The sequence below is a fragment of the Haemaphysalis longicornis genome, unplaced genomic scaffold (genome assembly GCF_048455015.1).
Source record: "Haemaphysalis longicornis isolate Haplotype H1 unplaced genomic scaffold, Haemaphysalis longicornis Haplotype H1 scaffold_6, whole genome shotgun sequence".
In the NCBI taxonomy this organism is placed as follows: Eukaryota; Metazoa; Arthropoda; class Arachnida; order Ixodida; family Ixodidae; genus Haemaphysalis; species Haemaphysalis longicornis.
This window is the reverse complement of record NW_027526407.1, coordinates 25,141,622-25,166,528: the sequence shown is the minus strand read 5'-3', so window position 1 is coordinate 25,166,528 and position 24,907 is coordinate 25,141,622. Positions and strand designations below refer to the sequence as shown.

Sequence of the window (24,907 nt, the reverse complement as noted above, 5' to 3'; positions counted from 1 at the left end):
TCAAGAAGGTCCGGATGAAAGAGCGGACCTTTTCCGGGACAAGTAGGCTTTGGAGAACTTCCAGGATAGCGCTGTGGCTGACGTTGTCATATGCCTTGTGAATATCCATGGCAAGCAACGTCCGCACTTTGTGAGATCGGCCGCCAAGTAGCACCATTGATGATAAGTGCTCAAGTCCATCTTCTGTCCCCAGACGAGGTCTGAACCCAATCTGTGCCGGGTGGTACCACTGGTAAGTGTCCATCCACCACTGAAGTCGCGTAGCCAGCATTCGCTCCAACAGTTTCCACAAGGTGCACATTAATGCGATTGGGCGCAAATTGGGAAGATGCTCGGGTGGTTTGCCTGGCTTCGGTATAGCGACGATATCTGCCCGGAGCCATGACTCTGGTATTTGGCCCGAGAGCCACACCTCATTGATGGAGTCGAGAAGACGGCTCAGGGCCGGATCGTCGAGGTTTTTATAAACCTCGTACGCAACGCCGTCTGGGCCGGGAGATGACCGAAGTTTCGCCTGGTCTATTGCAGCCAGGAACTCTGCCATAGTGAAAGCTGATTGTATTCCACGGACTGCATCATCAGACGGAGAGGCACCGACGTGGCGCGGTAGAGGAAACGGGCACTGGTTGCTAGCCGGGAGGATGTCAAATGCAGGATACAAGGCGCGAACCACATCGAAGGCAAATTGGTCCGGGTTCTTGCCTGATGCCAGGCACGCACTGGCTGCTGCATCCGGAGTGCGGCCGCCTGATTCCATTGCCCGAAAAGTGCGCCGAATAGACGATGTGGTGGACGAAGGGCCGAGTGACTCGCACCAGCTAAGCCATCGTTGCCGTGAAAGACGCTTCTCATGTCGTCTGGCCGCAGCGGTCAAGCGTTGCAAACGCATTCGAGCCGGCGCACACGAGGGATCTCGCGAGGCAGCCACTTCAGCCTGTTTGCGCTGGGCCTACAGCTGCAAAAGTCGGAGGTCAGGGTTTGGCCGGGACTCTTCTACCCACATCCTCCGACTGGCACTGCTCAGAGCTTCTTTAATCACAGTGGTGGGGTCTATGCTGGGGGCCGTCATGGTTGCATTGATGTTGCACCGGAACTCATCCCAGTTTACTAGAGTGCAGCTTCGCCGAAGTCGACGCTTCGAGTTCGGGGCAATGCCAAGCATGATAGGGTGATGATCACTACCCCAGCAGTCAGCCTCTCGCTGCCAAGATACCACTGCACTCCCAAGCCACGAGGTTAAGTCGGGTGAGTAGGGCGGCATCCGGGGATGAGTGCATCGACGCGTAGGGCTTGCTATATCGTTTAGTAGTGCGAATTGAGCATCGTTGAAATGCTCAAGTAACATGCGTCCACGTTGACTTGAGGTAGGGTATCCCCAATTGCAATGGGGCGCATTGAAGTCGCCAGTTACAAGTATGGGACAGCCAGCGTTCGAACGGCGCAGAGATGTTAGCCAGCCCAATCGTAGCCGTGGTGCACGTCCGCTGTGAGGCCGCACATAACACGATACAAGAATTATTGCACACTTGGGCAGTTGCACCTTTACCGCAACCACTTCCTGCCAAGCCGTACACCATGCTTCTAATGGAATTGGAGTTTGTGCATACGCCGTGTGCACATAAATTGCGGCTTTGCCTGGTGGAGACGTGGTGGAGCCACAGCGCCCATCAGGTATGGAAGGCGTAGCATAGGCTCTAAAATTGGGGAGGCGAGGTAATCCGTTCGTCTCTTGGAGCAGGAACGCCCAAGCTCGAAGTTTGCCTAGGCGGAGACGTTCACAAAGCTCACCCATCTTCGTTGTGAGCCCCCGGCAGTTCCACTGTACTACATATTGTGGGTCAGGCGTATAATAAGAGGTCTAGCGAAGTTGGGCTGCTAACACAGACACCAAGTTCTGTAGCTGCTACACCACAAACTGAAGGAGCTCTTGCTGGGTGCGGATGGAAGGGACTGGCTTTTGCTGGTGCAGGCTCGGTTGTGAGAGACCGGGCTGACTGGAATGGCTTGGTTGTTCTGGCTGCTGTCGATAACCACACTAGAAGGCAGTAGTTAAGATGAGAATGCACTACACTGTAGTACACTTGCTTTTTAACCAAGCGGGTAGTCGATATTTCATCTTATAATAAATAAATTTCACGTTATAAATCAATTCATCTTATCAGAAATTTTATCTTACAATGTGCAAATTGTCCCTGCGGGGCAGACGCCACAGCCGAGATTTCTTCTACCCCCTCCCTCAGACTCAGCGAGATCCGCTGCTGCCGGCCCCTGGCGAACTCGGAAAGATTGTTTTGTGTGTCTGTATTGTTTTCGGGACGTGTGCACAGTAGCATTGGAAATCCAACCGGCATTAGAGGGCGAGAGCATCACCTCTCCCACACGGAAGCTGCGCCCCCACAAATTCTTGCCATGGCAAATATAACGCTTTCAAGGCCAACTTGGCGCCGGCGTTATTATGGCAGTAATAACGCAATAAGGTTTTCTCGGGCTCACCAAGGGAGAATATGGCGCTAGTTCCGGAACTAGCCCGGACGGTGGGTTGAAGGCTAAGAGACCACCTGCTGCTGCACCGACGTTCTGGCTGAGCCGGCACTGGAGACACCAAACAATTTTCACTTAGCACCGGGAGTGCCTACGACGCCGCGACTGAGAGTCGATTGTGCCTTATCTCCAGAACAGGTACTCCATTTTGAGCAACGGGCAGCGGAGATCGTAAGAATTCCGGTGTCGCTATCGGCTGAACCATCTCCTGAGATCGGGCATCTCGGAGCTAGCGTAGCCTTGACAGCCGCGAAAGAGAACGGAAACACTCGTATGAGTTTGCATACCGACGGTTCAGATAAAACGGCGGTAGATGACAGGAGGGTAAATGCGTCTGTGAATTCTGGTGGTGCATGTTCTCTTGTGAGCATGCCTAGTGGCAGGGCTGTACACTCGGGCTGCGCAGTGCCTCCGCGGAACTTCCGGCCTCCGAGGAGCACGAAAGCGCGCTCCTTGCTCGAGCGGTGGAATTAAGGGCAGTTTTCTCCGCGCGCTCGAGACGCGTCGCGGAGAATGACCAATGTGCTCTCAACGGTCGCAGCAGCCTTCAGAGAACGCTCGCACCTAAGGTGCGATTCAAAAGGGGGAAAGCTCATGGTAAGGCCGAGAACTCAAGCCGCAGCTCTCAACTCGTGAAGTGGCCTGTAGAAGCCCGATTTTCTTAATGGCTTTGTATTTGCCGAAGTAGGTTGTGCCCTGAAGATTTATTCTTTCTGTATGCGACATTTTTATTCAGGCGAAATGTCACCTTTCAAGTTCGTATGCTTGGGTAAAGAACGGCTGGGCTAAAATGTAACTAGCATGGTTAGATAATCAGGCATTTTTGCAGCAACTAAAAGCATGGTAGAGTTTCAGTGAGGATTTGTCTCCACACTTGCCGGCGATTCTGTTGTGTTTTTTTGTGTTGTGTTGATTGTCTGACTAAGCCAGAGACGTTCTTGAGGAACACCTAAACGTCCAGTGAGCGGTACGGTGAAGCTCCAGCCCACTGTCGTTTGGCCCAGGCCTGGCGTAGAGCGTATGCCGAGCACTTCTCTTCAAGAGCATTCCTCCGGTCAACGGTTGAACACCCTTATCTATTGGGATCTCGGAACCCCGGAGCAGAACCACTTACGATTCTGCGCGCGGCTACCATTTTCGTGCATGCTACAAGTTGCGCAGTCTTCCTATGTGGCACAGTCTACGTGCACCTTCCGCGTGGGCTCCTGGTTGGCGGTTTCTCTAGCCGTCGCAGCGACAGCCAACAAATCAAGTTGAAATATGTCCCGGTGGGGTGGACACCGCAGCCGAGATCTCCTCTACCCCTATCACCGACTCAGCAAGCGCCGCTGCTGCCGGCCCATTACAAGCTCGGAAAAAATATGGTGTATGTATGTACTATTTAGTGTCTGTGTTCACGCTAGGATTGGGAAAGGCGCGGAGACGTTACGGTTGTTGAATATAAAACCGCCCCCTCCGTGGATAGTTCCACTCTTTCTGCAGCAGTGAATTCATGCCGTCGCTCTGCTCGAGTCCTGTACTGTAACCGCACTCGGAAGGGTGCGCTATTCCTGTTAAATGTGCCTTGAGGTGCTTGTCGCGGCCGCTACGGCAACAACCTTTGCTGGCCGCTCACCGCCACGCTACCACATGTATTATGGAGGCAACGGAGCCCGATTCGGGCATGCCTGCCATTCTGTACAGCTTTTAAAGGTATTTTTGCAAGTGATATGTGGTTTCAGAACACGGACAAAGTTCACTTTGCCCGTTGCTCTAATAGTTCGTTCTCGCTGCAATTTCAGTTATGAAGTTGGCCTTCTGCTGAGTAGCCTAGAAATCCGGGCCATCTCCACCAACGTGAAACCTGAGGAGGGGCGAAGCATGCAGTGTGCTAGTGTGTGATGCGGTTTCGATGTATGATATGGATTAGAGGTTATGATGAAGTGTACTAAGCGGTTCCGACGCTAAGTGCTCGGAAGCTTAGGCCTTGACACCTTGGCGTTTTTTTTCCCAGGGAGATAAAACATTTGGGGATAGACGTGTACAGCTTTTCTGTAAAGGCCTCGTGTCTTAGAAGCACGAAGCGTTCTAGCGCGAGACGTTGGGAAACGATTGCCCCAGTGTGTTCTTGTAGCACGAGTTTTTGCCCATGGAGAGAGATGAAACGTTCTGCCAAGAGGCGTTGGAGAACGAGTGCCCGGATGTTTTAGCACCATGATTACCAGTGACACCGACAGCCTGAGCCCTTGAGGTACTTTGTCCCTAAAAACACTGGAACTGGGCTTGATTTATTCACGCGTTCCGAAATTTAACTTGTCGCTCACGAGCTACGTTGTGTGCTCTCGGGTATCGGTACGATGTTTAAGAACGCTATTGCTCCCACTAGTTAAAAAGGAGAAAATTATTTCTGTGTTTAACAAATGACCGCACGACAGGTCTTACAATCATCGCCAGATAACTAGCTTGACTTGTGTAGTAATCTCGCCGACAACTTTTTGTTACCCGTCTAATCTTCTACCTTCACAAATATAAAACGCTCATATCTAAGCAGTTCGGTTTCAGCCGTAACTACTTTAGGAAAATGGCTTTGATAACATTTCGGGACGCCTTAAATCTCTTACCGATAAGCGCCATTACTCCTGGGCCTTTATTGATTTCACAAACGCAGTTGACACATTTATCCGTCTCATACCTTTTGTAAATTCGAATCGCTCTGAAAGTGTGTGCCTGCCCTACTTTTGCTCAGTTATTAAGGCTAACTGAAATGAAATAGTATAAGTAAAGGATTCCTTATTTGAACCTGCAACTAATAACAGAAGTGTACAGCAGGGATTCATTGTAGGGCTCATTCATTTCGTCTGACATTTTTGTTAATATATATTTTTAGTTACAATACTGCTACTCCCATTCCCGAGCATAGCATGTGGGCATGCAAGAACAAATTAGTAAATGAACTTGCTTCGTGAGAATAAGAAATACATGCGTGCATATACAGGAATAATTACACCCACTTAGATGCACACGATCGGATGGTGCAGAGCAGCAATAACTGAAAAATCAAATAGAAGCAAGAGGATCAAACAGATAAAAATGATGCCCATATTTGAAAGTCGGTGCGCGTGACAATGAGTGGTAGTTCGGTATTAATAAATTCAGCATTCTGGTGAACTCATATAACGAGTTCTTGCGCAAAAACACCAAGTGCTGTCTATTCTACTTCCTTATTGCAACAGGGAAAACCAGCTCATCACGTGCCGTTATTTCAGGAGTATTCGGATGTGATGCGGTCGCGTTTGGTACGCGTAAGGCGGTTCTACAAAAAAGATATCTATTTATGAGTATCGTTCGTACAACTGTTTTGATTTAGCTAGAAAAAACATTTTATGATGCTAAACATTTTGGCTGCTAAAAAACATTTTAGCAGCCAAAAATTACTGGGGGAATCATTTCAGTGTGAGTGGACCTTACTGTTTTTTATTCGAAATTTTCTATTTTTATAACAGATCTGGTGGAGTGAGGAAATCACATTTTATTGGAATATTCCGTGCAAGCTAAAAGTTGAGCTGGAGTGGGATACGTCTTTAGGCACCTTTCTTGGTGGAAGAGCTTGCGAGATTCATAGGGGCAATGTCTCCCTTGTGTAAATACTAAATATTATTGATCATGCGAGTTATTTATAAGTGCCCTGTTAAAACCTATATAAGGGTGATAACAAACTGTGGCGTTTTGTGAGGTTGCTTTTACCCAATCGCACATTGCATGTTTTCCAATCACACCTCATCATTTTTCCAATATTTCTTTTGGACAGCACAGTGAAACGATTTACAAAGGTTCAGCAGTATTGTGGAAGTATCAACGTGGTTATTAGTAGGTAGTGTGAAGTTGTGAATGGCTTCTGTTAGGCGTGTTGCATGTTATACGCCACTGCAGAACATTTGATGATAAAGTGAGAAAAAAGTGACGTCGTCTAAAAAACCGGTAGATGCTTTACGAGGATGTCTTCAAGTAATTTGCATGACTTTAGTTAGATGGGTTTGAAATCCTGAACGTTTTTTTTTTGTCTTCTGATTTGTAAATTGGTAATACTTGGGCTTTTTCCGCTGGCCTGCTAGGAGAGATGTTGAATGGGACTAGGAAAACTTATGCCCATGTATTTGCTATACCATTCCCATATACTTTTAGGAATTTGCTTGGTGCGTTATCTAAGTTAGAGGATTTTTAGAGGTCCAAGGTGAGGACTTCCTGCGTGAGCATTGCTAATTTCGTCGTTACTGTCGGTAATGGCCTGTTTTGCTGGCAGTAAAATTTCATTACCTGTGCTGAATATCGACGGGAAGAAGTCGTCCTGCCCGTTAGATTTTGCAACGTTGGCTTTTTTATGATAGTGTAAGCATTGTTGCACCAATTTTACGAAAAGGACTTGACGGGTTAATGAAGTAATGTTGTTTACCTTCTGGTGTGCTTTTTACCAGTACTGCTATTGCAACTGTTTCCATTAGGTTTCTTCTCAAATTTGTGTGGTTGTTTCTCGACGCCGGGCTAGGCTTGGCGCTTCACATGCATGACTTCTAGAGTTATCTATGGGTTATTTATGTTCCGCTGTTGGTGATCGGCGTTATCATGTTATTTCTACACGGCAGTACAATGACATTAAGCTCGAACCGTAACGGATTTAAATTTACAGATGTATCAGAGGTCATTTAAAAAGGCTTGAACCCATGTGAAAGGTAGGTCATTAAGAGAAAGAATTGTCTTTTTACATTCAAGTGGGAAAAGGCACACCCGTATTTTATAGTCATGATCACGTAAACAATGCTAATCATATTTGGTCGCTTGGAAAGAGGTCATGAAAAAGTATCAATTCAGGAATATTAGAAGTGGTAAATTGAACGCGCATTGCACCAGGTAACTGGGGCAAAGGTAAAGATTGGACATTAACTTCATAAGCGCTTTTGATGACGGAGGCGTGTGGTGCATGGTCGTCCAAGTAAAACCAGTGATGCCAAAGTCACTCATAATAGTCACACGAGAGCTACGCGCTTGCTGCGAAATGAAATAAGGGAACCAAGATATACCATCTTCACCCGAGGACAGGCTGCAATAGAAGCTTTGAGTGGTTTTAGTTGTTGCATTGCAACGATCAGGCTGAAACAGCTTTCGTGCCTAGTATGTCAGAAAAACAAAGCATGAAAGGAGTACAATTTGGTTCTTATGAATAAGAGCTGGTCAATCATTAGCGATGTTTGAGAAGTTTGGCGAACAATTTCATGACTGCATATGTCTGAGGAAAGCCATGTTTCCGGTGACGTCACTTCTTCGGGATTGTAATCAAGAAAGATATCCTCGCGCTTTTGTACCTTGTTTCGTATACTCGAGGCATTCATATACAGTAAGGTTAGTCCTTTGACTGCTCTTCGAGGTGCTTGGCGTCGTCGGCCAACTTGGGTTTTTTTTGTTTCCTTTGTTGCACCTTCTTCTACAGTTTGGTCGTTCCTTTATTAGTATCCTATTGTTCATTTGTTCCAACAAACGAACACAAGCTTGTCCTTATAGTGTGGTAAGCGAAAGGAAACATCTTAGTTTTCATGGCATGGCGTTGAAACGTTGCACAGCTTCTTTCTCATTTATTGTACCTTTGGTGGGAAGTGTACAGCGACAGGAGACAGCGTGTGTTAAAGTTCGGATCCTTTCCTGAGAAATTCTGTTTCCTACCTCTGGTGTAACAATTTAGAGAACTGGCTGCATTTCCCTTTTCTGCGCAAGGAAGGAACAGTACAGGGAAAGCAGGGAAATTACTGTACCGGTCTATGTCTTCTGTGGTGAGCGTATCTAACCCAAGCGTTTTTTATCAATAATAGTGGTGTTAACGGTGTTTGTTAGAGTATCACTTGTTTATTTATCTACTTCGGCGCAGCAGTTACGATCGAAATATTTCACCTGCTGTGATTTCTCCCGCAATCAATCTTCTTCCTAGCGATTTAATTAAGCGGCTCGCGGAATAAATTTCAGTTTGGCAGGAATGTACTCTAACTTCTAGTATGGCCAGGCCATCTTATTTTCTCTTCATGCTAACTGATGCTCTTTCTAAATTTCTTACTTTGCGGCTGCATTTTAAAGTTGCTTGACAATGAAGGCTACCTCCTGCCCAAGATATGGTGTACTAGAAGAGAGAGAGCTGTGTCGTCAAGGGCTGGTCTCTTTTCGATTAATTTTTCAGCTGGGGAGCTCGTGTTTTAAGCAGCGCCCCGGGTGGCCGCTGCGAACCCCTTTGCTTCGCAAGCATTCGTTAAACTCATGAATATTTTTGCCCTAAACAGTGTTATCTCTTTATTTTATAGCATAAAATAAACAAAGAGAGCAATAAAAACAAGCGTCCAGAGTTAGGAACGAACCCACGCCTTTTGATTTTATCTGGAATGCCGTACCAATTCGGCTATCTGGGTGACGGAAAGTGGACGGTGAAAAGTGCATTATGGCTGAGCGCCGCCACACGGCGGAGAGACTCACTACTCTGAGAAGTGCGCTACGGCGGAGAGTCTCAGTACGGCAAAAATTGCGCAAAGGCTAAGTGCCCCAACCAGGTGGAGAGTCTCACAATGGCTAAGTGTTGCATTACGGCTGAATGTCGTGATACGGTGCAAAGGCAACCGTTTGCCTTCGGCTGAGTCTGCATTAATACTAAATGCGCGCTATGGCTGAACAACCCAGCGTGAAAACGTTTACAATGCCGGTCCTTTTGTGCCAAACTAGAGCATTACCCGAGAGTCAATTGCAAGTTCTGGGAAAGTAATTATGAACCGTAACAAATGGTACCTGTTGGTTTGAAGAGACGATCACTTGTTTGTCCAAAGCACTATAAAACAGAAACTCGGAACTTGAGGTGTTGTGTACTACTGGCTAGTTTATTGTTATCGAAGAATGCTAAATTCGACAGAGCTAGAAATTTATAAATGTGATTTGTCACCTGGCTTCAGTTGCACAAACGCGCTATCTGCTACTGAGAGCTCCATAGCAAGCGTTTTGTTGCAAAAAATATATCACTCCAATAAATTATCCTACAACCAAGTCGCACAAATTTTTGGTGTTAAAATATATAATGGCAACAGACATTTATGCAGCTTACTTCGCCTGACTTACATTTACTAACAATTTGAAAATGGTTTTGTTTAGCATTTATTTTTTGGTCGGTAATTATTCGAAATGTTTTCTCTGAACGTTAAATAGGCTGGAAGAAAATCATGTTGTACAAAGTCGTAAGTTTTTAAATTGGGCAACTTAACGATCTCTCTATTGGCCTCGATTATATAAAGTGGTGGCTCGTACGAGTGACGTCCTTGTAGGACGCCGGGTCGTGTTGTCTTCTACTACAAAGTTCCTGGGCGTATGCGATCTTGCACGTGCGCCGAAATCTTTGAGGGGATCTTTAAATTATCTGTAACGTGCGCTGAAATCTCAAACATAGGGGCCTTTCGATTTTTGCCTCCATCAGAATAGGTACGCTGCGGCGGGAAGTCAAGAGGAGGGAGAGGCTCTCTCTTTCTGGCTCCGGTTCCGCTGGCGCTCATCGGTGTCGCTCGGATTTCTCGGGTTGGCGTTGTCGCTCGGGTTGGCGTTGCTGGTCTTGGTCCTTTTGCTTTCCCGGTGAGCTCTTGGTGATTAGCTACAGCGACTTTCAGCCGTAATGCACATTTACCCATACCACCACTTTCAGCCTTAATGCAACGCTCAAGCGTGTTCCGACTCTTTGTCGTACGCGACTCATCGCCGTAGTGCGACTCTACGCCGCGTAGTGAAGCACAGCCATAATGCACTTTTCACCGTAGTGAGATGCTCCACCATGTTGCTCTGCGCAGCTGTAACGCATTTTTTGCCGTAGTAAGAATCTCCGCCGTGTTGCGACGTTTAGTCGTAATGCAATTTTCGCGATAAGGCGACTGTCCACCGAAGTGGGAGAAAGCCGTGTGAGCTCATGGATGGTATAGCTGTTCTTTGCATCAATTTGGTAACGCTTCGGTGACTTGGGACGCTGCCATTCACCGAGAGATCGTCCTAATGGTCGCGAGAGCTTCGCAGTGCTAGTGTAGATGCTCGGCAAGTTGAAGCGGTCGAATGCTTGCTGTGACCTGCGTCGTGTCTATTTTGCGGTTTGTGCGCAGGAAACGTTTATATAAGAGCGGTATGGTATAGTTCGGCTCCCCAATGTTTAATGTATTGCGAGGATGCAGCATTAAGCTTGAAATATTTGATTGATTGTAGGGTTTAACGCGCCGACGCAGCGCAGGCTATGAGGCGCGCCGCAGTGGAGGGCTCCGGATTAATTTTGACCACCTGGGGATCTTTAACGTGCGTCGAAATCTCGTACACAAGGGCGTTTTTGCTTTTCGCCTCCATCACAAAAGCGGCCGCCACGGCCGGGAATCGAACCCGTAACCTCGTGCTCAGCAGCGCAACGTGGCTCAGCAGCTGCTGAGCCACGGCGGCGGGTTTAAGCTTGAATTACTAGGTCGAAAAAGCAGCGAGACTTTTGGAATCACCGCCGAGGCGAAATAATTACGCGGAATCTATATCCTGTGGTGCGTAACGAGCTGTTTCCCGAAAATGATTTTTAACATTAAATACAACAGAAATGTGAAGAAATCAGGAAGCCGAGGTATCAAAAATTCACTTGGCGACGGTAGTTTTAGTCGCTTATATTGGTAATTAGGACGCATAATTGCATTTCTGGGATGCCCTGAAAGAATCTGTGTGATGCCCAACATTTTTAAAAGAGCTTGTGATATGCTACTTTGTGATCGGAAGGCAATATAGTGTTTATAATTTTTAACCAGTGCAGAGATATAAACACAGACGTTCAAACAGGTCTTTTACGTGTCGTTTTATTTTTGTGAAATTAACGACAGGTTTTATAAATAACCCGGCCGTGTTAGTTATTTAAGGCTTTCATCTAATGTAAAATTAAGTATTAAATGAATAACGTCCGCAGTACAATCAACACCTCAGATCTCGTTAGATTTCTTCAAAATAACTAGCAGGGTTACTGTATTAATTTGTCGATGCGAGCTAGTTGAGATGCCATCATATTCATTATATTTAAACGCTCAGCCCAACCTTAGGGAAAAAAATGCGCCTCTGTCCTATCAAAATCCTTTTTTCTGAAGTTGTGCTTGGTGCTTAAACCTAATTCATATGAGGGTTACCATGTTGTGAATCAAGCTTCTTAGATGCTTACCTTACCGTGAGCACAAATTTTTGTTACGGCTGGGCTCTTCACCGTCTATGTTTATTTTAAAATCTAACTTTTGCTACAACTGCGAGCTGCATAATGTCGCTTACAAAAGGAAGCTACATTTAACCGAAAAACCATAATGATGGCAAATGAAGTTGCCCAGTTATTCTTATGATAAAACATTCCTCCTCCATTTTCCCGTTACCTAAATAAAGTAACGGGTTACAGATAACTGCGGTATGTTGCCCACTGAGACTTGCGTTTGTATTTCAATTCGATTTTTGAAATTCGTTAGAAAAGGCACTAATATATTTGTGTACATTTCTTTTGTTTGGGTTCACTCTGGTGTTTCAGTCCCAGCGCAAGGAGGACGCATCTAATTCGAAAAGCCAAACGTTGGTGACAAATATTATTTACAAAACTTTGGACATCGAGTCCCGTAACAGATAAAAAATTTCTACGAGCCGAAATCAACGTCCGTATTTCTAAACCTATTTGGACTCCTTTCGGAACGAGATGTTCCAGTAAATATGGCTCGCGCTATTTGAAATCCTCGTTAACGACAGAAATATGAGAGAAATAAAATATTGCGCGTGTCGTGGGAAACACACACTGGCCACATCCGTACAACAATGTGCATGCCGTAGAAAATATTCATGATTTACCTGGCAGCACGACCTAGTTTTCAATGACGCGATCCCTACTTCTTTAAACTTAGGTCCATTTCAAGGGGTTAAAACATTGGGTTGTGTTGAGGAGAACGCATTTGTTGGCGGAGTGATTTTTGCCATGATACAAAAATGGGATACATAAAAATGAGACACGCAGAGAAAAGAACAGACGCCAACTCACATCTGCGCAAATCCATCGAAACAATCGCCTGAAATACACTGGTACATCCAGAAAAATATACTTTAAATTATTCAAGAACTAGCAATAATGTCACACACTATCAGCAAAGGCTGCCCAAAAATATTTCTTATGTTTTGAAAGGAACGCTGAGTATTACCTGGCGCAGGCTCTTTAGCATGCGTGAAATAAGCCCGCCAGTTAATACTGCATAGGTCGTAGCATCCCAGTCGACTGCAGAATAAGTATTTTTGCTTATGTATTTTTTTAATTGGCTTAGAGGGATTTTACAGTTCCGTGGCAAATTTACAGGTATGCGCAGGTCGGATCATCACAAACCACAGCATATAGATTCCGCGTCATTATTTCGGCTCTTCGGTGGTTTGAAACGTCTCACTGCTTTCTCGATCTAGTAATTCAAACTTATTGCTGCTTCTGCGCAATAAATGAAACATTGGTGAACCAAACTACAGCGTACCACTGTTGTATACACGTTTCATGCGCCCATACTGCGCGAAATAAGCACAACGCTGGGCCACAGCATGCATTCACCCCTACCACAAGCCGAGTATCTACACTAGCAGTGCGAAGCTGTCGCGACATTTAGGGCGACCTCTCGGCGAATTGCGGCGTACAAGGTCTCTGACGCGTCACCGACTTGATGCAAAAAAAAGCTATACCCTCACTATAAGCTCAAACGGGCCTCTCCTACTTCACCGGACAGGCACGTTACGGTGAGAAGTGGGTTACGGCTGAGCATCGCAACGCAGTGGAGAATTTCACTACGGCGAAAAGTTTATTACGGCTGAGTGTGGCAACACGGCGCTCTGGCGAAGAGTCGCATTACGACTAAGAGTCGGAATACGCCTGAGCATTGCATTAATTGTGAAGGTGGTGGAATGGGTAAATGTGCCTTAAGGCTGATAGTCGCTGTAGCAAATCACCAGGAACCCGCTAGAAAAGTAAAAGAACCAAGAACAGCAAACCCGATCCACACCGGTGAGCGCCAGCGGAGCCGGTGAGAGAAATGGAGAGAGCCTCTCCCTCACCTCGATTATCCACCGCAGCAGCCGCTTTTCTAACGGAAGAAAAATACGAAGGGCCCGTGTATTTGAGATATCGGGCACATCAAAGATCCCCATGTGCTCAAAATAACTTGGCGCCCTCTACTGCGGCGCGCCTCAGCGACTGTGTAGCGTCAGCGCGTTAAACATAAATCACTCAAGCTTCTTCCTTACCCGTGAAGCTGTTGTAGGTGCGAATAGCGCGACACATCGTATAGCCTGGGTATCACTGTTTATTTGCACTGTTTCGGCGTTAGTAATCGTCGTCGTATGCATCAGAGAGGTCGTCGTCTTCTCGGCGAGAGGTGGATGCGAAGTTATGCTCGGCAATGTAGACTTCCTCCAGCTCTTAGTCATGGACTCGAGGCAGTGGTGGCGCGATCTGCAAGTCATCTCGGTAAGTAGTGACAGTTGTAGCCATGTCCCCAGTTATCCATAATGAATTCTCGAGGTGCAGCGGCCTTGGTAACCACTCCCAAGCAGGATGGCACTTCAACTTTAGCATTAGCACTGGAGTTTTTTTTTAAGGTGTAGTAACGCTTTATGACAGCGCTGGATTTTGTTGTTGTTTTTTACTGAAGCTAGTGCATGAGCCCGAGACTGGACGGTCGCCGCGAGGCACTTGCTCACGACCACTCTACCTTTTCTCGCTACTGGGGTTTTAGCAAGTTTTATTTTTACGATCGCACGGCGCTACGACGCATGCCCTAACGGCCAGTCGGCCTTTCCTTGATAGCTTTTTGTGCAACAACGAACTTCTTCTTAAAACAGCTTAGCTATTAAAAAACGGAAACCTACAAGAATTGTATCTTGTAAATCAAAAAACGAACCAAAAAGCAAGCTTGTGTCAATGAAGCCAAGGGAAAAAATGCAGCTAAAAATGCTCAGCTCTATGGAATTCAGCATGATTAGACAACAATCAACTAGCCGGTTGTACACAAAAGCTTCAGTCCTAACTTTTCGCTTTATAGTGATTTGGAAAAACCGGCGATCATTTCTTGAAACACACAGGTACCGTTCATTGCACTTCATTTTGACTTTCTCAGAAATTCAAATCGACTTTCGGATAATGTTACAGTTTGACACAAGTGACCCGGCATTGTTAATCTTTTCCCACTGGGTTATTCAGCTATAGAGCGCATTTACAAGTAATGCACACTCAGCCGAAACGAAAATGGTCCTCCTTGCACCGTATCACGACATTAAGCGGTAATCCAACACTTAGCCGTGGTGAGAATCTCCGCCCTGTTGGGGCACTGAGCAGTAGCGCACGTTTTGCCGTAGTGAGACTCTCCGTCGTGTTGCGACGCTCAGCCGTAATGCCTTTTTCGCCGTGAAGTCCGTTCAACATGGTGCGTGTTTCGTCTGCGAATTAGGCGGAACGAACATTTGCACTTGCGGAGTTCGCAATGCCTGGAAATGTCGTCTACAAGGCCTGCGAACGTCACGATCTTCGCATTTCAGAGACACATTGTTTGCAGACTGAATTAAGTCTACCACGAGCAAAGCTTGTTGTCATTAAAAAACGTTTCTTTTTACTTTCTGGGCAAGTTATTTCACATTGTTTTGCAGTAAATATGAGTTTATCTGTTTTTATACAACAACCGCAAATTATTTGTCAATATGCGCACAGACAGCAGAGAAGACAAACACAGCAAGCAACCTTGGGTTCGCTTGTTGTGCGCGCCTAGCACACCTCGGCTTGCCTCGGCCTGTTCTTTTATTCTTCTGTACTTGTTCCCGGCTGTGATGTCCGCCACTTGCGCCGATACCAGTTAAGTATTCGATGAAAACTGCGTGCGACATCGTGTTGCGAACGCGCATGCGTTTGTTTCGGCGCACATGCTGCAACGCGCGTATACAAGCAACGTCATCTGGTGTCTAAGAGTGCAGATGGTGATGCCGTGACGTTCACCTAGCTGTGTTGCTATTGGCCGCAGGTCCAGCCCCTCTACGCCACACGAGCCGCACGAGCGGCGCTCGGAGGAATGCACGACCGTTCCACACATTTGGCACTTTGCCGCACCAACGAAACAAATTCGTTTTGCCGCACGAGCGGCGCCGCATCTGCGAATTCTCAGGGAAAATCGCACAATGTAAAACTGGCGTAACGCGACTGTCCGCCGCAGTTGGACGATGCCGTTAACAGGCCGAACAATGTCGTGGCGACTGCTTGATGTGAAGCGATACCTATTTGAAGAGGGGCAACATCAGAAACGGAGAGATGGTCAAGTAGATCATCGCTGCGTGAGAGCTTCCAGGTTGCACATTTTGGGCTGCCTGTAACTTAGAAAACGATATTTGTTGAAAAATACCCCACCGGCTTTATTATGGAGCATTTAGGAAGGGGGCTAGTCTAGGAATCCACTTTACAGAGCAATACATTGGGACCACAAACCACGACTGGATAAAGGTGCAACAGGGGCCGTACATAATTACGACATACCAACATAACTAGATGTTCACAGTTTTATTGTCTTGTCTATGGAAAACGGCATGCAACATTTGATAGAAACTTAGAGCTGGCGCTGTTTTTAACATAATTTGGGATATTTTGGTAAAATGGGCCATTTTGCCTTTCAGTAACACTGTTTTCAGGATTTTGTTTTTAAGGTGCAGTTGGAGCATGTATTTCGTATAATGTATTGGTTTTAAGGTTTTTGGGCAATTGAATTAGGAGTTAAGAGGGTACAAAAACTGGACAGTCTAGGGCTTAGTCAGTTCTCACAACTGTATCTTTTTTTCTACTTTGTAGTTACGGGGATCTGGGCGAGCGTCTTGACGCACTCTCAGAGCACCTGCTGCACACCTCTAGTACGCGTCATTTTTATGGCATGTAAACTGGAAATAAACAAAAGTTAACGCTCTCTAATTTCTTCATTATATTTCGTGTACATTCTTAAATGAAATAGTGCAGGACGTGCTAAAAATTACTGGGACGACAATACACGAGCACAGGTGCGTCATCCTCCGCGGTCATCTACATGTAATTTGGGTGGCATTTTATAGAAGGAACTGGGAGCTTGACAAAGTTCACTACCTCATACCTTTTGAAGTTGCAGAGCACTGATACAAATCCTTGTCCAGTAAAAATTTAAAGACGAGTCACAAGTGGACATAAGGAATATTGAGATGCCACTCCATAGGTTGAATTGCATCAGCAGCTTCAAGAAATTTTGCATACCTTCATTCTACTGTCACATCTCTCGTTGAAGCTTGTAAGTGGGAAGCAGTTTAATGCTCGCTTGCTCAAAATAGGTTATACAACATAGGTGCCAAGAAATGACCCAGACTGTGCCATAGTAAAATCAAGCACTTTAAAACGAGCGGAATTCTTGTCGTAATAATCAGCTGTCTACCATAGGTGTTCATTCCGGAATGGACCTATCTAAAACTCTGTATTAAAGATTAAATCATTTAACTGCTCCCCTTTTTTTAGCTGAAAGCGGCATATTATACGTGTGAAACCAGTACGCGCGCATTTTACGAAATTTCTCAACTCCACAGGTGTTTTTCTTTCCTTGTCTCGTTATTTTCGAAAAAGTGCAAAATATACTGCTTAGAAAATTCGTTGCAGGAGGAGGGGTCTAGAAGATGTCCTTCAGGTCTGGTGCTTGGTAGCAGTAATAAGGACCACACGGTGTGAAAAAGCTTTTGAGGCTTAAAAATACATTAAAGAAAGCAGCGCACAACATACCGCGGGCAATACCAAGGATAGGGTGAGGCTGGCACATTCGTAAGTAAGGTATCATAGAGGAATACACGCGTCACAACTGAAATTATTACAACATGAAGAAATCAACGAAAGGTTTCACGGACGCTCGCTACTTGATTGGTAAAGCTGGTGTAGGTGAACATTGCCGGACACAAAGTTAAGTTTCAGTACCATTTTTATTTGCATAGCTGCGCTGCTAGGAACCGTCGCCATAGCCATAAAACAGGCCGTCGTCTTTTTTGCGGCTCAAGATGGATGCAAATCTATCCTCCGCATTGTGAACTTCGACCACGCCAAGTGGCGAAGCTTGCACTAAGTCGTGCAAGGTATGAACCATAGAGAAGCTTCACGTTTTCTTTAAACGTGAACACTGAAGGACCCATCCCCATGCATTTGTACAATTTTAAGATTGTTTATTTACATGTTTCGTCATTGCTTTGCACTGTGCTAGTAGGAGTCATCTTCACATGCATCGATACCGTCGTGTTCCACATTCTAAGCCTTCTTGCCTGGTAGTGGTTGACAAGAGCGCTGGAGCTTTTTTTATAAAGCTATTGCCCCAGTCAGAATCTCGCCGGTCGCCGGAGGGACGCGCTCACGAAGGATATGATACCATGCGAAATTTGTCCATAGTTGGAGTGAAAAACTGTTGATTTCGGTTCAATGCATGCTTGGCAGCCGACGTTATTGTTGGTTTGATATTCTCGATGTCCGAGGAATCGGCATACCGCTCCTGTTGAATGTTGTCAACTTTAGGATGGGTCAAACAAGCCTGCCAACACCGCTTAAAGTCGTACCCTTTTCTAGCTGCGTCATATGGTGAGACTGAACGCCATCCGCGACACCGGAGATGCTCGAGTGCGAGGTGCCTGACCCCCATTTTTTGGAGCTTTCTTTGCTGGTCCCTGTGTCCTAAGACGCGTGTTCGCACGAGGCCCATAGTCTGCATATTCGGCACTGTGCTCACACGCTGCCGCTGCTTATGTCAACACCACACCAACGTGAACTCGCCATAGCGTTACTTTCAATCTCCACGTAGTCCCCGACTCCGCGCGTGGAGAAATAAACGCTGTAGCAAGAAATGGTGAAATAAGTATAGTAAAATTACAAACATTAAAAGCAACCAACTAAAGCACGCGCAATTGGGGGTTTGAACCTGCTCGCAGTGATTCACTACAGGGCTGGAAAACAATCTCGGGCCTAACCCCACGGGTATGGAGGCAGGAAATATGAAGTATGTGTGGCATGGGCTGCCTAGTTTTCTTAGTTCCAGAATTCCCAGCAGTATAAAGGGTATTTTTTGAATACATTTGTGCACTAAGCGTACCTCATACCCCCATTGATATGCCATGACTGGCGACTGTGCCCGGTAGGCAGATAAGTGACTCTAAATGTGCGGCTGTGCTGTTGACTGCTGTTTTAGTTCACCCTAAAAAAAGAGGTTTCCGTACCTTGGCCTTACGATTTACCTAAAAATTCTAGTTGATTTCGATTCCTTATTACCTATAATGCTTCGCTTAGTTACCTCCTGCCTTTATATTGGCCGCAGACTTTCTACTAGTGCACCAGTTGCACAGATACATGCAGCTAAGAAATACAGTGAAGCGAAGTCGAAGAAGCGTCGAATGTGCGATTGTGTGGAGCTCTTTGAGTTCATAGACATTACTAACCTCGGTAGAGTCTACAAACTAACAAACTAAAGCCACATTCTTCTGGGCACAAACAATCTCGTGGTTTAGTATTATTTGAGCAAAGTAATCGCTCTACGACCAGCTGGCAACTAGCCGCCAAACTCTTTCAGAAGTTCGGTGAGCCACGCAGCGAAGCCAAGCGTCCCAGTGTAAGCGTCACATGAAAAGCAATACAAAATGGACAAGGAGGATGCAGAGAGGAGAGAAGCACTTTCGAATTTATTTTTAAGAAATAAGCTGTGCAAACACACCCAAACTGGTTGAAACATGAACTAGGGGCTCCCGACCCTGATATGCTAATGTAATCACACCATGTCTACAAATCACTTCAATGTGCATTTAGGTGCGCGAGGAAGTTTATTATATCGGACATGCAAGGGGCTCTCTGTTTCCCTCCCACCTTGTAGGCATCGAGCTTCGCGTTTAACGCACCAAAGCAATCTACAAAGAACAAGGATACAGCTCCTGAGATATAGAATTGAAACAGCTCTACTATCAAACTTCAGCGCAAAATTATTATAGAAATTCGAGAAAAACACACTAGAGTGCGGCTGAACTTACCTAGAAGAGAATAGAAGGGCTGCGACTTGATCGGGAGCCTGGACCGAAGTCTTGGAATCTTGCAATGGTGCCTGGCATTCCTTAATGCTTGATGTTTTAGTAAAATATTCTCTCCCTCTATTACTCTCTTTCTCTCTCTCTCTCTCTCTGTCTTTGTCTCACCTTGCTTTTGACTGCCGAAGTGGGATGTAGCGTACTTATAAATATCCTGCCCAAAAATAGCGATTGCGTTTCACCTGAAAGTTTTGTACTATTTTTGTTTTTCTGCAGAAATGACAGAAAAGACAAAGTACCGAAGTCTACAAGAGCGCTTACAATGATGAGGCGCTCCTTTAGGCCTAATGGCTTTATTTATGTGTGTTCGTGGTATTTTTCGACCGCTCAAATGTCTAAGTTCATGGTAAGGAAAAATGAGTTGCTGCATGCATATCAAGAATTTGGCATCCAGAGCCAGATATATTGTTACGACGTCAAATACGACGTAGCTGTCTTTAAAGAAAAAGAAGTTTATTGGAGCGAACTTGAGCTCCCCTAACAACTCAAAGAATACACAGGTGGCTTAACAGCAGTCAACAAAGTGACGTTCGCAGACTGGTGTCGGCGAATCGAATGACGTGGCGTCTGCTGTACAGGCTTTTATCTTTCGGCGCGAGTGTTTCTCGAACCGTCCATTAACACCCAGAACATTGCAGATCAATAAAAATTATTCCAGGCGAGTGACGTAAAGGTGAAATGCTCTCCTTATTAGAATACGATAAACCTTGATGCATAAAAATGAAGGATGGAACATCTGCTTCGCTTGGGACACAGATAACAATGCCGGGCGCAGCCGGGCAGTAAAAACAAACCGTAAACAAACACACCCAATGCATGGTTCGTGGCATTATCCCCCTCTAAGAGTGCATCGACCTGAAGCTAAAATAAAATGACTCCGAGCACACACGAACAAAAACGGTGAAGCGACTGTAGCGCTCACACACAATGCCTTTAGCAATCGCCTACACATGCTTTGGCTGAAGCCTTGGGTGAAACTCCTTACCGCAGTGCATGGCTTCTTGAGGCTATGCGCAATACATTTGTGATAAAAGTAAAAACAAACAAAAAAATGGCCCAACTCCCCGCGAAGGGGACTCGAGTAAATGCGTCGAATAGGGGGTGGGTGTATTGCGTTAACGTTTAGTGTTTGGGGAGTTGGTGGTAGTGAATGAGTTGTATCAGCAGCTTCTTGACGTAGTTTGAATGAGTCAAGGATATAAGGCGCGTTCGTAGGCTTTCATTCTGTGTCGGTTTTGTGGCGCAGTGGGAAGAGCACCATGTACCTCGCGTTCCGCCCACAGGTAGTGAATGCATTGTATCAGCAGCTTCTTGACGTAGTTTGAATGAGTCAAGGATATAAGGCGCGTTCGTAGCCTTCCATTCTGTGTCATATTTGTGGCGCAGTGTTCTGGCGGGCCTCCTTCGTACGTTGACGGTATCTTTGGACGTCGGCGTTGAGATCGTCGTCTTCTACGTATGGAAGAATGGCGTCAAGCATCGTAGTCGGTCGTCTTCCGTAGACAAGCTCGAACGGTGTCATCTGCGTAGTTTTCTGGGTCGCTGTGTTGTACGCAAACGTGATATTTATTTATTTATTTATTTATTTATTTATTTATTTATTTATTTATGTATTTATTTACTTATTTCAGATACCCTCATGGCCCTGTGGGCATTATTGAGGGGAGCGGTACAAAATAAATACATCAATAAAAATACAAAAAGCCTGGAAACATTGCGATGAATTGCAAAAGAAAGTTGGCGCAAAAAAAAACGTTCACGGCATATTGATTCGCACCTGTAAGACGTAGCACTTTTGTAGAAACAAAAATTGACTTCAATAAACAAACCTAACGAAATACACAATATTTCCAACAAAACAGAAGGCAAAAAATGAATGGAAGGACTTTGTCCAAAGTCTCATGTTAAACGTCAACGTACATAGACAGCATATCCGCGATCGTTTTTTTTTCAGACGTTCCGCAAGTCAGTTCGTTTCGGGGGTGGTACGCCATCGTTCTTCGGTGATCTGTGTGCTGTATTGTAAGATTCCTTACATAAGCTCCGCAGTAAAGCCCGTTCCGCGGTTAGTGATTAGGACTTCAGAGCTGCATGTCGAAGCACAACTTGGTTAATGAGAACTTCGCGGCTTCTTGTGGAGTCCCCCACGGAAGAGCGGCCGTCTCTGCGTGGCGCGTCATGTAGTCTCTCGCTATGACAATCCACTCGTTCTCGGATAGTGACGTAGGAAACGTGCCAAGAAGGTCCATTCCAATCTGTTGGAAGGGCCTCGATGGGACGGCGATCGGCTGCAGAAGTCCTGCGGGTCTCTTCGGCGGCGTTTTTCGTCGCTGGCAGTCACGCAGCTCCGGACGTAGTGGGTGACGCGGATGCAAGGCGGGGCCAGTAGTACTTCGCCTTGATTTTTCCAATTGTGCGGGCTGTGCCGAGTTGTCCGGAAGATGGGGCGTCGTGTCACGCTTCCAAAATTTTGTCGGGAAGGCCTGCGGGGATGACAGGGAGATATCTTGTTCTCGTTCCGGGGCTGAAATTATTCAACACGGGGACGAAGTTCTTCAGGCTGAATGCTGGTAAGTTTCTTTTGAACAGCCCAGGCACGGTGACGTTGCATCCTTCGAAGTAGTGGATTATGACGCGGAAGTCGGGGTCGGCACGCTGCTGGGCGGCTTGATCGCTCTCTGTCACGACGCCGAAGAACGCGCTGTCGGCATCGGAATCTTGAGGTGGTGGATCGACGGGGGCACGGGACAGGTAATCTGCTTCGGACTGTTTCATGCCGAATTTATAGACGATTGTAACGTCGAACTCTTCCGGGCGCAAGCTCCACCACCAAAGACAGCCGGACCCGCCCTTAAAATGGTCGAGCCAACACAGCAAATGGTGGTCTCTCACAATATTGAACGGTCCACCATGCACCTATGGGAGAAATTTTGAAATTGCCGATATGATAGCCAGGCACTCTTTTTCCGAGGCAGAGTAGTTTTTCTCCTCCTTCGACAGGCCACGGCTGGCATAGGCGATTACCTTTTCGCAACCGCTTTGCTTTTGGACGAGGACCGCACTCAGCCTATATCACTGGCGTCCGTGTGCATTTCCGTTTCAGCATTCTCGTCGAAATGACCGAGTACAGGCGGGCTTTGCAAGCGTTTTCGCAGCTCTCAGAATGCTTTTTCTTTGTTGTTTCCCCAGCTAAAAGAGGCGTTATGTTTCATCAAGCGTGTGAGTGGCTCTGCAATGCGTGCAAAGTTAGCGACGAAGCGCCAATAGTATGCGCACAGTCCGAGAAATCTTCGCACGCCCTTCTTGTCTTTCGGCCTAGGGAAGTTCGCAATGGCTGATGTTTCTGCCGGGTGAAGTAGGACTTCCGCGGCGTTGACGACGTGGCCCAAGAACTTGAGTTCCTCATACGTGGAAGGGCACTGTTCAGGCTTCAGCGTTAACCCCGACGTACGAATGGCCTCGAGTACAGACTCCAGCCTTCCAACATGTTCGTCGAAAGTCAGGGCGAATATTACGTTGCCGAGGTATACGAGGCAAGCGTGCCACTTCAGGCCAGCTAGCACAGTGTCCATGAATCTTTGAACCGTTGCTGGCACCGTGGACAGCCTAAAAGGCATAAAATTGAACTCGTATAGGCCTTCTGGGGTTATAATTGCATCTTCTCTCGGTCTCTCTCTTCCACTTTCATTTGCTAGTAGCCGATCTTCAGACCCATCGATGAGAAGTACTTATATGGTAGAGCTTGTCGAGGGCGTAGTAGATTCGCTGCAGCGCATACACGTCCTTATTAGTGATTTTGTTCAGTCGCCGGTAGTCAACGCAGAACCTTAATGTGCCGTCTTTTTTCTTCACGAGTACGACCGGCGCAGCCCAGGGGCTTTTCTATGGCCGCCTAATGTTGTCGACTTGAGTCCGGATCGCTTCCCGCTCGTATGAACACACGCGGTACGGGGGCTGTCGGGTAGGGTGGCTCCATCTTGGGGTATAATTCGGTGTTTCGCTAGGGGTGTCTGACGTAATTTCCAGTTTAACAAGAAATACTCGCTGTAGCGACACAGCAAATCCAGTAATGTGTCCCTATTTTATTGCGGCAGCGCGGGGTTCACGTCGAAAGGATGCAGCAGCTTGGAAGCATCTGCGCGTGCGCGTTCAAAGTTGGCGACCGCGATCACTTGACCCAATTCTTGCGTTTATTTGAAGAACGCAACTGCAGCGCCCTTGTTTAGATGCTGGTACTCCTCGATGAAATTGTTGACCAAAACTTATGATTTGCATTGCTTAAAGTGGGCAATACCTCTTGGGAAGGAGACTACGCGGTTGAGAAGCAACCTTTAGTCACCCTAAAAGATAGCGCCGACGTCAGGAGCAGCATCGTCACAGTATACTGTGATCACCAAGCTTGCGCAGGGTGGTTGGGTGACATCATCATTGGCGATCCTTGCAGCAGCACGGTGTTCGGGTTTCGGTTCCGGTGTCATGGAGTGATGGAGGACAAAGTTGTCGACTTGGTCTGTAGATCCGTTAGTCGACTTGGTCTTGGTCCGTTAGTCAGCGCTTCGTCCGTTTGTCCTTCCTTGTCCCGTTCTTCGCGCTGTTTTTTCGCTCATCAAATATTGCACCGTTGTCCGTTAAATAGTCCATTCGAAGAATTACGCCGCGAAAGCAGTAGGTTAAAATTATGAATGCTGCAGCGTACCTGGTGCTGTCTACGGTGACGCGTGATGTGCAGGTTCCACTTGGCGTTACGAGATGGCCTCCTACTGTGCGTATGTGCGGACGGTTCCATCTGGTCGTAGCTTTCTTCAGCTTAGACGCGAATGATCCCCTCATGACTGAGTAGTAGGCTCCCGTGTCTATGAGGGCGACTACATCAAATCCATTGATGGACGCCGTGATGTCGGACGCCGCCTTCCTCGAGTTCCGGGTGCGTCGGCGCGTTGAATCTCGGCTTGTCCGTGCCGATGATCGGGCACTGTGCGTCGTCGTTGTCGTCTGCTTAGTGGCAGTCTCGGTCATGTCGGTGCGCGTCGGGCCGTGTGGCTGTCGTCGTGTTTGGGAGTCTCTTTAGGCTTAGGTGGGGTTGTCAGGTGGTGGGTATGTCGTGCGTCACAGTTTTCGGTGAATCCTTGCGTCGTTGGAGGGTTTTCGTTTTTCCGCTGTTGTGCCACTTCACCTCCAGAAGTTGCTGCATTTAGTGTCCCCAGCGTGAGCTGGGGGATCTCCCACG

The 24,907-nt window shown here is 46.6% G+C and overlaps 1 long non-coding RNA gene across 4 annotated transcripts in view; it reads right to left on the bottom strand.

Annotated features, from left to right (window-relative positions):
* LOC144142333 (uncharacterized) overlaps positions 1-19,928 on the bottom strand; it is a 142,745-nt gene extending 122,817 nt beyond the window's left edge. For all 4 annotated transcript variants that reach the window (XR_013316945.1, XR_013316947.1, XR_013316946.1 and 1 more), the window contains exon 1: positions 19,627-19,928. This is a non-coding gene — a long non-coding RNA (uncharacterized LOC144142333). The remainder of the gene's footprint in view (positions 1-19,626) is intronic.
* Positions 19,929-24,907: the final 4,979 nt, after the last annotated feature.